This window comes from Zalophus californianus, chromosome 5 (genome assembly GCF_009762305.2).
Source record: "Zalophus californianus isolate mZalCal1 chromosome 5, mZalCal1.pri.v2, whole genome shotgun sequence".
In the NCBI taxonomy this organism is placed as follows: Eukaryota; Metazoa; Chordata; class Mammalia; order Carnivora; family Otariidae; genus Zalophus; species Zalophus californianus.
Window position 1 is genome coordinate 95051192 of NC_045599.1, and position 13452 is coordinate 95064643.

The window sequence follows — 13452 nt, forward strand, 5'->3', positions numbered from 1 at the left end:
CACTATCAACATCCCTCATCAGAAACAGATCAATTTTTCAGAGAATTCTTTAGACCTAGACTTCTTTGTTTAAACCAAATTGTCTTGGATGTCTAGAGAGAGGGGGAGAGAGGAGGGAGAGGAGAGAGGGAGGTAGGGAGGGAGAGGGAGAGAGCACTACTCTGGTAGAAGCAAGGGAAGTAGACCTGCTTGCTATCCACGCAAGGGTGAAACTTCTTCCCATCTTCTCTGAATTGCTAAATTTGACCACCTCTGGGCACCTGGTGGCTAACGTCCCTTCCAAGCTCAGATATTTGATCTGCCTAGTGGGCTCAATTCTTTAACACACACATGCATAAACACTCCTTTAGGTAACTCTCAAAACTACCCACCAGCCAAGGAGAACAAGTGTTTATCAATTTCGTTTCTGTTAAATAGAGCTGAGGTATCAGGAGCTGCCCCCAAAGTCTGACAGGAGTCTCCTTCTGGACTTTTGCATCTACTGTTTTTGGAGGGATTGGGTAAAAGAGGGAAGGTAGCAGTGTGAGCACAGTCCTGTGTCTCATCACCATCTCAGACATTTCAAAAGCCTTGAGTGCAGCCAACAAATCTGTATGCTGGGGACATGCAGACAATTCAGGGTAGTATGGAAATTAGGAGTGGGGGTTGGATCCCAGCTTCCTGTGTGTGCAGAAAAGGAAGAGAATAATAGCCTCTATGAGTAGGGCTGACGCGAGGCTCTGTGAAGAGAATGATGTATAGCTCTCAGCACAGGTGGGTCCACAAACATCAGAGTGAGACACCTGATATAACCCCTAATCCAAGCTTGTCATTTGAGAGACGAGGAAAGTAAAACTTAGAGAGTCATTCACTTCTAAGTTGGAATAAATAGAAAACTGCAAAGCAGAGAACCCAGGTCTCCTGAGTTTCGGTTTCATATTCTGTTCCACAATCAGATGATTACAATAACAGTAATACTAGTAATAGTCACTAATGATGACAGTGGTGCTCCATTTGTGAGCCCATCCTAAGTACCAGACCCCACTACACCTCTCACAGGCACGGCCGCCATGATGCTCACAATAAACCCATGAAGTAAGCATTCTATGCTCTTCCCACTTGGCAGATGAGGAGTCTGATGCTCCTAGAGGTGAAGTGTCCTGGTGAAGACAGCAAAGTCAGGACTAGATCCAAGCCCTTGTTCTGAATGATGGTCCTGTGTTGTGTTTACCTCAAAAATGGGATGTCTCTCCTCAAACAATTTTATCCTAGTTAGCTGAAACCATAATGAGAGCCTTATTTGCCTTTGAATAATTGGCTTCCCCCTTTGCTCCGGTGTCTGGTTCCACTTGGGCAGTCGCTCCAGCCTGGAGGGTATCACAGTCAGCAAATCCACTTTGGCTGCCTGGGGCTAATGAGGGCTCTCGATGTGGTTGCATTTAAGTGCCTGGTACTGCAGAGAATATCCACACACAGACACACCCCCTACTATCAAGGATCACAGTGGAGTTGTAATAACATGCCCTTCCCAATTTGGATCATACCACTCCAGCTCTTCGCTGAGGACAATATGGTCTGCTTTCTGCTGAGTCTATCACATAAGGAGGAAACAAAATCCTGCATATGACAGTGTGTGTGACTGTGCATGTGTGTGCATGCACACGTGTGTGTGTAGGGGAAGAAGAAGGGAGAGTCACAGTCCTCGACAAGCATTGGGAAAGCTGAGTGAGATTCATGTCCAACAGTGAAGAAATAATGAGCACAGAGGACAAAGATTTGTCTATCAAGGCTATGAATTCCAGCAAGTTTTTCTAACATTAAATTAAATGAACCCAAATGTCCCTAAATAGGAAAATAGTGCAATCAGTTATAGCCCATCTATATAACAGAGTCCCATGAGGTCCTTAAAAATGACATGGGAAAATATTCTCAGTGAAAGAAGCAGATTACAAACCTGGTAAAGCATTATCCCAATTATTTAAAATATATTGTAGAAAAGACAGGAAGAATAAGCAATGGTTACTTCTAAATTATGAGCTCATAGATGCTTTTATATATTTCAAAACTTCTACAAGAACACAATATTTTGATAATACTACTTTCTATAAATAATAAATGTCATTTTTCCAACCCTGGACCAGCATTCCCAGGAATATGCCTGGGGAAGCTTATGATGTGGTCTGGTCGGAGACCCCATTAGCAAGGGAGTGTGTCAGGCAAGGATGAACCCCGAGTTCTGAGACTTGAAAGTCGGGGGTCTCCAGTGAGACAGGGTTCCTCCTCTGATACTACAGGGTTGCCCCAGAGTCTGTTCTCCAAAGGGCCTATACCACATTCACCTACCTCCTCCATAAACCTGTCCTCCGCATTCCAAAAGCACTGTTTTCACCAAATTCTGGTAATAGTCATATGCAGGGTTATTTGTAAGTAACCCTACAAATCTGTAATAGACTGATTCAAACCCTATAAATTGTTTTAAATCCATAAATCATAAATTTACACCAGAGGCTTGCTGTCCTGGGTCTATATGCAGGCTTTGTTTGGTCTGCATATTGCTTAAAAAATATATCAGCAGGCTTCACATAAAAACACATTTGTGGAACTTCTCTCCAAAGAGGGGAAGATCAGGTAGCATTGAGTCCACATATTGAAATGGCAACAAAGAGTTGGCACTGATTCACAGTTGTCCTCTACACCCATGGCATGGACTTCCCCTCCTGGTCCTCACCATTCCCTGTAACCTCCCCACCATGAGCTGAGTTTCAGTTGATCATTCTCACCCTGCTTTCTTAGTGGTAGAGAAATACTTCTCTGTATACTAGTCTCTGTCTAAGGTGGAGAAATGACTGACTGACCCAATGGCACTATGTTTTAGGAAAAAATAAAAGGAATCACATTTCTTTACAAAGTAAAGAAAGTTCTCACATGTTTCATAGGTAAGAAGAAAATGTGTTATAAAAAATATAACTGGGGGTGCCTGGGTGGCTCAGTTGGTTTAAGCATCTGCCTTCGGCTCAGGTCACGATTCCAGGGTCCTGGGATCGAGCCCCACATCGGGGTCCATGCTCCACGGGGAGCCTGCTTCTCCCTTTCCCTTTGCCTCTCCCCCTGCTTGTGCTCTCTTGCTATCTCTGTCACTATCTGTCTCTCTCTCTCAAATAAATAAATAAAATCTTAAAAAAATGTTAAAAATATAACTGAAGATTATATTATTATTAAAGTATATATTGGTAAGTTTATTTTATTAAAAGGCATAATAACTATTACTCTGCGTCTTCATTTCTTTTGTTTTAAAGATTTATTTATTCATTTATTTGAGAGAGAGACAGAGACAGCACACTCACAAGTTGGGGGACAGGCAGAGGGAGAGGAAAAGAATCTTAAGCAGACTACCCACTGAGCACAGGGCTCCATGCAGGGCTCCATCCCAAGACCCACGAGATCATGACCTGAGCCAAAATCAGGAGTCCGATGCTCAAATGACTGAGCGACCCAGATGCACCTGCATCTTTATTTCTATTACCTTCATGTGTGGGCTCAAGTTTGAAGACCTCTGGGGTAAATCTTTTCTCTCCCAACTGTAAGCTCCCCAAGGGGACAGAAACCCTTCTGTTTAAATGCCACATTGCACAGCAGCTCAGAGAAGTACACTTGGGAATCAGACAGACCCCAACTGGAATCCTGGCCCTGATACGCTATTGGTCTAGGACTGTTGACAAGTTTCTCAGCCTCTCTAACTTTTAGTTTCCTCACCTGTAAAATGGAGATATTAATACCTATACTTTACAGGGAGGTCATGATAACGCGATAATGGGTGAAAAAACTTAGCATGGTGTCTGGCACAATCTAATGGTTAAATAAATGGTGGCCATAAAATTATTTATGACTATCTTTCTTTCATACTCCCCATAGCATAGTGCTAGCTACATTTTTAGATTTTCAATAAATATCACTTGAATTGAAATGAATCTGCAGCTGTTTTTCAATTCAGCTGTATTGTAGTCTTAAGGAAACTTCCTTCTATTCTAGGAAGATGTTGTGGGGGAAAAATCAGCAAAATCAAACTTAAAACAGGTCCTCATAAAAGCCTCAGAATGTCCTAAAACCCTGTCTCACTATAATTTAAACCACCCATGACTGTAATTCCACAATGAAAATAAACAAAACAATTTTGGAGTCAACATATAAATGTGTAAAGATTTACAGAAATTCTCTCATTGTGTATGTTTCCTCTCCTATAATCACTCCAGAACTGGGAAAGAACCCCATGGGTCATGGATCGAAAGGCACAGAAACAGCCTGATCTTGCAGTTCTCTGATTTTAATGAGGTACTTTTTTTTTTTAATTGCAAAAGAGTTGATTTGGGTTGTCATTAAAGAGGTAATCTGGGATTCCCCCACAATTAAATCATACTTCATAATGCCATTGAAAGCTACCTATATTTGGGTAGGTTCAAGAGGGATTCTTTTCTTTGATTGCATGCCAATCTCTTTTCACTTCAGCCAAAAAAAAAAAAAAAGGACACTTTACCAGATCTCTCCTGGGTTTGTTCTGCAGCTTATTAAATCACTGTCTTCTCTGATTTTAGATCTGAGGGTTTCTTCCCGAGATTGAATTCTGCGATCAGTCACATTGAAAAGGGAAGAGATGTGAGGGACAGCCACTTCTCAGATCTCCAAGTGCGGAAGGGACATTTTGGAACTAGATGTGGCTTTGTAACACTGTAGGTGGGTGGGGCAAACCCCTATTTGAAGATCTCTGATGTCTCCAAGTGTTCTGATGGAAAAAAAAAACTTAGATACTCAAAACTCAACAGCTCTTTCTTAAAGAAAATAAATTGGCTCTGGTACATAAATCCTTTTACCTTTACCAGGGTTCAAGCCTGGCTACATGACCTGGAGGGCATCATGCAGTCTCCCTTCATCTATTTGACCTTCTATAAAATGCTCTCATTCCTTGCTCCCAGCTCAGGCAGGATATTTTAAAGCGTTGTGGGCAATATATAGGAGAAGGGGTTGTTAGGCATGAAACGATGTTTGAAAGACTCAGCAATATTATCGTTGTGAATCAGAGAATAATTTTTTAAATCATAGGTTTTCATGTTGCTAGAGCTCTGGAAAATCTTGTGCAATGTCATGATTGTATAGTTATGGTTTGACCAAGGCCACACAACTATGCAATAAATGAGATAATGAGCATTAGTGTGTAGCAAAGTGCCTGGTGCATAAGAAGCACTCAATAAACGTCACCTGCAGTTCCTACTGTTCATATTACTGTTGTTGCTATTATTCAGGTCTCCTCTTAGTTCAGTCCTTTTTTTTTTTTTATCAGATACATAAAGAAACCACCTTATGGACCCAAGCAATTTTTTGCTTAAGATAAATGATCTTTCGAAGAAACCATCTCATTTCTTTCATAACTGAGAAGGTCCAAGCCTGGAGAAGTACTATGTCTTGCCACATAACCCAGGAAGCCGACATAACAGAGGAGCCTGATTTGGGGCTTGCCTACAGAAAAGGAGGCCTGACCCTTCTGGCCCTTCTGACCCTTCCATTCTCAACTAGTAATAATAGCACAGAGGAACTGCACACCGTGGACCAGGGATTGAATACAGGCTCCAGCAGGCCGCCCGTGCCCTCAAGTCCCTAGGGAAAGGTAATGTCCTTGAAATACAAAATGACACCAAGATAGGGAAAATAGACTGCCCCACACTTGAAACTGAGAACAGTGTATGGCTAAATGGCAAAAAAGATAAAATCAGACTCCTACCTCACACCATATGTAAAACGTTAAGTTCTGTAGATTGATTACAAACTTGTGTATCAAAAGTAAAATTATAAAATTCTTAGTAAAAATTCAAATGTAAATCTTTTAGGCTTTGGGATTGAGAAAGATTTCTTAAATAAGACATAAGATTTGACTATTAAAATGATCAGTAAATTGATATTAAAAGTAAGAACTTCTGTTAAGAAATTACATCTCAAGTAAATGAAGATAAGTTATGAGTGTATAAATGAGAGAAGATATCCATAATACATAAGGTCAGCAAAAGATGAGTATGAAGCATGCATAAAATATCCTGTAAACCAATAAGAGAAATACAACCAACCCAACAGAAAAATGAACAAAAGACATGGACAGACATATCACAGGCATGAAACACAAGTGGCAAAGAATCATAAGAAAGGATTTTCATCATCATTGGTGATCAAGGAAATGCAACCCAAGACAGGGAAGACCTACCTTACAACTCCATCTTCGGTAAAACTTAAGAAGTGGGATAATACCCAGTGTTAAAAGAATGTGGATCTACAGGATCCCTCATGAATTACTGATGGGAATGTAAACTGGTGCAACCATCTTTGGAAAACAGTTTATCACCATCTTCTGAAGTCAAGCATTCAGTCCCTTATGACCAAGCAAATCTTCTAGTAGTTGTAAATACAAAAGAGACTCTTGGACATTTGCAACAAGAAGCATATACAAGAATGTTCTTAGCAGCAATGCTTACAATAGAGAAACACTGAAACAGCCCAAGAGCTTAAAATTATATGGTTTATTCACACGATGGAACCTTCCACAGTCATCAAAACAAGGAACTCGAGCAACCTATAATATGGATGAATCTTAGTATAATATTAAGTGAAAATAAAGTAAGTTTCCCCCCACTCCCGTCAAGTTACTCACAGTTCAATACCCTTTTCATAAAGATAAAATAACCAAAGCACTAGGGATATACAGAGATGCAATAAAACTGCATAAAAAGGAAAGCAGAGGAATGATTAAGGAAGATTCAAGAATGTGGTCACCTTAGGTAGAGAAAGACAGAGCCACATGGTCACATGTAATTGATTGTTAAGTTTCTAGTTTTTGTTTTGGGTAGTGAGTACCTGAATGTTTAATTTATTGTTAACGATAACTGAATATGTAAATAAAGAAAAGCAGGTGCTTGTGTGGACCAATGATGAGGTGTATTATGAATCAAGTATACTGTGATGCTTCCAGTTCTGTACAATCAAAGCCCTTCCTCTCCTTTCCCCCTTTGTAAGCAACTCTGGCCATTTAATTGCATTGCTGCCAAGTTTCAAAGACTGGTTTCTGAAAGCTGGCATCAATGAAATTCTAAGCAGAGTAGGCACATAAAGAAATAAATCATAGCCCTTATTCGTAAGGAGTCCATTCCATCAACACAGTCCCATGAACAGACAAATAAGAGCACGGAGGTCAAGTATGGAGATGGAAGTCTGCACTACACACTGTGGGAGCCACTTCTCGCTGCCCACACTGCTCTCCTTTCCCCCACTCAAGCTCCTAGCATTGTGCTTCCAACTCCAGAGGCGTCAGCCAGAGGGCCATCTTTATCAGAATCCACTTGGAGGGCTGATACCACACACATCATTCGCCCTCCCACCAACATCTTCAGGGACAGAATCTTTGGCATAGGGTCCAGGAATCTGCAATTTTAGTAAGCTCCCCAGGTGCACCTAAAGTTTGAGAAATCTCCCTCACAGAGGGTCTATGCCTTGTTTTATCCCCTTTGTGAACTGAGGATAATATTCTGATCATACTGAACTCTCTACTGTCCCACCTTTCCCTATTAGTCAGGTGCCCTGGCAGCCATCCTATTTTTATAGCCCCTGGGGAAAGAGGTGGGGAAGGCTTCCTCAGAAAGGAAGAAGATGTGACAGAGGGGAAGGCTAGTGGCCCCTCTGTTTGAGATTGAGACCTACAGCCACAGATATGTGTGCCCACAAATTTCCTCTTGAGCCAAAGTCCCAAAGAGAACCATTTTGGATAGGTTGTGGGGAAAGCCAAAAGCTGAGTCTTTCTTTCCTTTCCTAATTTGTTTCCTGGGACACTGTGCCAGATGCAACATTGGAAAGAGGGAGGGGACTATTTTGAATCTGAAAGACTGGTTACATCTGAAGCCACAAGTTACCATTAAATGAAAATTTTAAGTTGCCACAGTACAAAGTAAAGGAAAGACTCAAAAAGATTAGAGTAAAAACCAACAAAGAGGGGCGCCTGGGTGGCTCAGTTGTTAAGTGTCTGCCTTAAGCTCAGGTCACGATCCCAGGGTCCTGGGATGGAGCCCCACATCGGGCTCCCTGCTCGGCGGGAAGCCTGTTTCTCCCTCTTCCACTCCCCCTGCTTGTGTTCCCTCTCTCACTCTCTCTCTCTCTGTGTGTCAAATAAATAAAATCTTAAAAAAAAAAAAAAACAACCAACAAAGAAACAAAAACTAGAAGCTTTATCATCTTTGCACACCGAACTTGGTGCAGAAATGTGTAACCCTTGCAACAGTTGCATCCCCACTACCTCCCAGGCCCTACCTACAGTAGAAACAGAGTAAATGCTGAATGGGATGGGGCCAAAGTGCTACTTACTGCAGACATCAGGTTTGGGTCTTAAAGGGATGAGTAGGAGCTACTGGTTAGTGGCTGGGGGTAAGGGAAGGCGTGGGGGAGACAGAATGCCTTCTAGGCAATATTTGCAAAAAGAAGAATTGTGGAAGGCTGTGCACAATGTCAGGAGAGACGAGAAGCCCTCCACAAGACTAGTGCATGCTAGTCCTAGAGGGAAGAGGACTCGTTCCCTTACTGCCTTTTCCTTCTGAACAGTCTCAAGCCCAGCCTGATGTGGACACCCCAAGCTCCAGGTGGCCCACTGACACCACAGCTTGCTCTGAAAAGCTACAGCAACATGGCTACTACTGACATCGAGAGTCCCATCTCCCGCCCAGGCAAAGGTCCCTAGGCACAGCTGTCAGAGAGTTGTCCAGCATTTGAAACAGGGACAAGGAGTGGAAGATGGAAGAAAAAAAATTCCCTTGGGAGGTATAGGGAGGCACTTTTTCTAATATGATGAAGGAAGCACTTTCAACAAGAAAATAAGCACTATTGTCTCCTTTTTTATTTATTCTGAGAATAAAGCATGGTATAGGAGAAGGAAGATGAGTTTTGTTATTCAAATGACTTGTGTTCCGAATCCAGCTCTAACACTTACTACCTGTGAATAGCAGAGGCAGCACCCATCAAATATTCCATGTGCATCCCTTCACGTCCAGATTCCCTTGCAGCTGGGTTGGGAACTTGTGTTGGGTTCTGGCCAAGGGACTGTGAATGGACATGGTGGGTGTCACTTTCAGGCTGCAGTAGTTAACAAGCGTGGCTATCCATCCTCCCTCCCTTTCTTCCCTTCTGCCCGGAAGCCATGGTACCAGCTGGAATAGCTTCAGAAAGAACAAAAGGCACACAGCCCTCCTCAGACTTTGTGAAAGAGAGAAATAAACCTCCACAGGGCTAGGCCACTGAGATTTGGGGATGTATGTCTTACCCCAGCATCACATAGCCCAATACATGAATACCCTAAAACACTGTGTAATATTTGGCCTCATTAGGATGAAAGTTACTTGACTTTCCAGACCTTGGTTTCTCCATCTATAACATGGGAATAATAATACCTGTGATACTGGGTTGTTGTGAGAATTTAATAGGTGTTTTTGTCCTATATAACACCTAATGCATAGTTGACATTTAATAAATATAAGTCTCTCTCTCTCTCTCTCTCTCTCTCTCTCTCTCTAAGATGCTATTGATGTCATAATTATTCTTTTGGCTATTATTGTCATACACTAGACACAACAGGTATTTTTAAATAAGTAGCAAGTGTGTCAAGTACTCTGCTGGTTGTCTCACATACATTATCCCATTTTTGTAGCTAAAGGAACCAAGGTTCAGAGAGGGTACTTGTTCAAAGGAACACAGCTAGTAAGTGACCAGGGCAGGATCAGAAACAAGAATTACCTGAATCAAAAGTCCATATCCTCATGGCAACACTCCTATTCACATTCTTCAGATGTGGAATCCTGGAGGCTCAGAAATGTTACATAAGTTTACCAAGCAAAGTAATATCTGCAGAGTGAGAGGACTTTCCTCTATTCCCAGGCCAGTGCTGCAGTGATGTGCTGATTTAGACAGCCTGGGAATAGAGGGGACCCCCTGTGGTCCTGGGCACAGCCATCGGTGCCCCTATGCCCCACGGTGAACCGAGGTCCCCACAGCTCCACATACTGTGGGCAACAGATAAGAGGAGGGGGAAAGAAGGAAATTACATCCTGATAAAAGAAAAGCTGGATGCTTTGTACTCACAGAACAGCTTCTCAATACAGTTTCCAAAGAAAAACCCACTAGCTGAAAATAAACACCGGAAGAACTTCCAAATCTCTGTCAGGACTCTGTCTCTGTCTCTCTGGACCCTTTCTGGGTCTCTCTTTACTTCTGTCTCTCTTTCTGTCTCTATTTCTCTCTGTGTCTCTGTCTCCGTCTCTCCCTCTACTCCTCCTCTGTTTGTTTTAGAAGTTGAGAAAAGCGAGCAATGTGGATCCTAAAGCAGTTTACACTGAACCAGATGGTTCATCTGATTAGCATCAGACTAAAAAGACACATTACTTAGAGATTAGGTTCTCATAGGGACAAATCTGTTCCAAAGGCGCATAAGGTTTGCTTTTCTCTTAGACTCCCCTCAAAGCTTTCTCAGGGCACATCTATTCCTTTCTCCCATCACCACCAGAAGGCAAGTCTGAGCTTGAGTTGGAGAAGACAGCAGATTAGTCTCCACAGATTTCTTAGTTCTCTCCCTGAACCCTGAAGTCATTCACACTAGGTGAGCCACTCCCTATGCAACCTTGGCTATTTGAGACTCTTTTAACCCTCTCATACACCAGGCTAAAAAGCCAAATTATGCCCCTGACAACCCAATGAGACACATTTTGTGGTCATTCCCACTTTACAGATGAGGAAATTGAGATTTACAAGGATTAAGTAATTTACTCAAGATCACAGGTCTAGTAAAAGCTGAGACTAATTGCTTCCATGAAAGAAAAAAGGGGTAAAGTGTATGTGGGTGTGTGTGTGTTAAAAGAGCCCCATGGAACAAACCATCATAAAAGATGACTGGCAATTGTTCCAAACTATTTAACTATGTTAAGGCCTACAGCAAGAAAGACAATAAAACAAGAAAGCACAAACATCTCAGTCTGACCTCCACTTCTTGTAGGCATACATAGCATGGGCCCTTTACAAAACTATGGAGAAATGAAATCAAGGTTGGACAAAACCATTCAAAACCAGAATAGGAAGCACATACAAGCCAAGGCCCTGTTATTGATTAAGTCCTGTGTTTCTCAGAGGTTGAGGATATACATGTAGCTTCCAGGAAAACAAGGAAGCTTGGCTTACGGCTACACGCAACTGTCAAACATGAAGGGACCCCCTTATTGCAAAGAATTGGAAGGTCAGAACAGAAGCTAGGAAAACGTAAGGAGTGGAAGAAATAATAGCCACACCACCAATAATAACAGCTACCACTTAGTATAGGACATTATGCCATCATAAGTACTTTAAAAGCATTATTCACCTCATTAGCCCACACAACAGCCTTTTAAGATAGATATTGTTATTATTTTTCCATTTTACAGATGAGCTTACTAAGGATCAGAAAGGTGAAGTAAATTGCCCATGGTCACACAGCTGATAAGAAGACGAACCAGGAATTCAACCCAGGCCTAGTGAGATACAAGAACAGTGCCATTAACGGGTAAATCTTCTCTCACCCCCTTCTCCGTAGGATCCTCCTGAAGATAGGCCAATAGGATAGTCTGCCAACATTTCAGAAAGTGCCTAAAAGCCTTCTGGTCCCTCTGCTTGATGTCAATACAAATGTTTAAGGCTGTGAGTACAAGCTAATGTCACCGACAATACTCCAGGCAATTTGCACATCTGGCAGTTAAATGAGTGCAGACTCAAAGCAAATCCCATCCCTAAGGCACAGGACACTTCATAGGGAGAACAACAGGAGGGGTTTCATTACAGCTCAAACTTGGCCAAGGAATCAAACCCACCTTATTTAAGGGTATAAAAGAGACACTCACCCAGGAGCCAATGACACCCAGTAAGCACACATGAATTCAGATTGTATTCATTTGGAACCTGAACACTTAAGAAGGGGTATGAGCTGAAGTTTCCCTTTGGGGTTATTTTGGGAAGAGGGTTCACTTAGCAAATCAATCGTGGGAGAGGAGTTAACTTTAATACATACTGCTTTCACATGCGAACCAAGGATGGATAGATTAATATATATTGCCTCCCCTTTAAAAGGGGTCCCAAAGAGTTCTCTGTTCACCTATTTCTAGTCTCTGTGTTGAAAGGTAAGAATTTTGCATTTCATGTCTAACTGTGTACAACACAGGGGCTGGCCTTCTGTCTGTTAATAATAATCAGAGGGTTTTTACTGAATCAGAAACTCAGAGACACAGCGGGACTGGTGAGCAGCAGCTGTCCAGCCTGCTCTGGGATTATGCTCCCTCTCAGGGGCCACCACCAGCCCAGGAGAAGTGACTCCAGTAAAGGAACTACTCTGACTTCCAGCAGCCTGGAATTGACAGCACCTGCCCCATCCAGGATGGTGCTAGCACTCCATCTGGCCTCATGCTAAGCCGGGCACCTGACAATGACAATGGCGGTGGGTCTGAACAATGAAGGCGAGCCAAGTAGCCCCACCCTCTGCTGCCTGTGGGGTGCAGCACCATATGCAGCTGAAGTCACCCTTGCAACCTCCCTGGGGTGGGACTCGATTCATCTCTACAGGGACACCACCTGGAATCCGGGAAGAAACTGCCGGGGCAGGAAGGGGCAGGCATATTTCAAAGCTTTCAGAGTGAGGGCAATTCATTCTGATGGGGAAGTCAGAACATGAAAACCACAGAATGCTCACTTTTTAAAATCTAGTATACAAGAAATGCAGAAAGACTTATCAGGATTAGTTTTTGATCGCCTTGCAACAAACCACCTTGCGCAAACAAACCATGTATTTTTTGCATTAATCTGTTGGCACACATCTGTCTGAATGGTCAGGAAGCCACAGACATGAGTATAATAAAATCACCAGAACACTTTGCTTCGTGTGCCCTTCTCCTATCCTTAACTTCAGGGATAGGAATTCAGACAGCAATTTTGGATGCACCATGTTAACCAGGCATTGGGGAAAAAGAATATTTACAGTGAAGTGGTTCCTGAATATTTCTGTGATTTCCAGACAATTTACATAAATATTCAAGCCTAGCTCTCTGAATAAATCTCAGTTGGGTGATGACTGATGCCCTGCTTTCTAAGACCTCTTGTTTCTTGCACAGGTTGCTTCTCATTTTATCACTGACACCGGTGTAGACACAGAGAAATTAAAAATTGGGAAGTGTTGGCCTTAGTATAAAGAAAACAGTGCTGACCCTCAAAAGTCATTTTTTTTTCACCCTCACAGATAGGTGTGATGCTGCAAATGTCAAGTGTTGCTGGAGATGAGGTGGATGATGAATACTGACTTTTAATCCTGCCTGGCCATATGCAGAGGTGTGGCCACCTAGCTCACAAACCTCAGAAACAGGGCACCCCAAGGCTCTTAGCAGTGGGGCCCTG

General features: G+C 42.5%; 1 protein-coding gene across 1 annotated transcript in view; it reads right to left on the minus strand.

The window, feature by feature from the left end:
* Window positions 1-13452, minus strand: part of DOCK2 (dedicator of cytokinesis 2) — a 407160-nt gene that overhangs the window by 277707 nt on the left and 116001 nt on the right. The gene's annotated exons all lie outside the window — the stretch shown is intronic.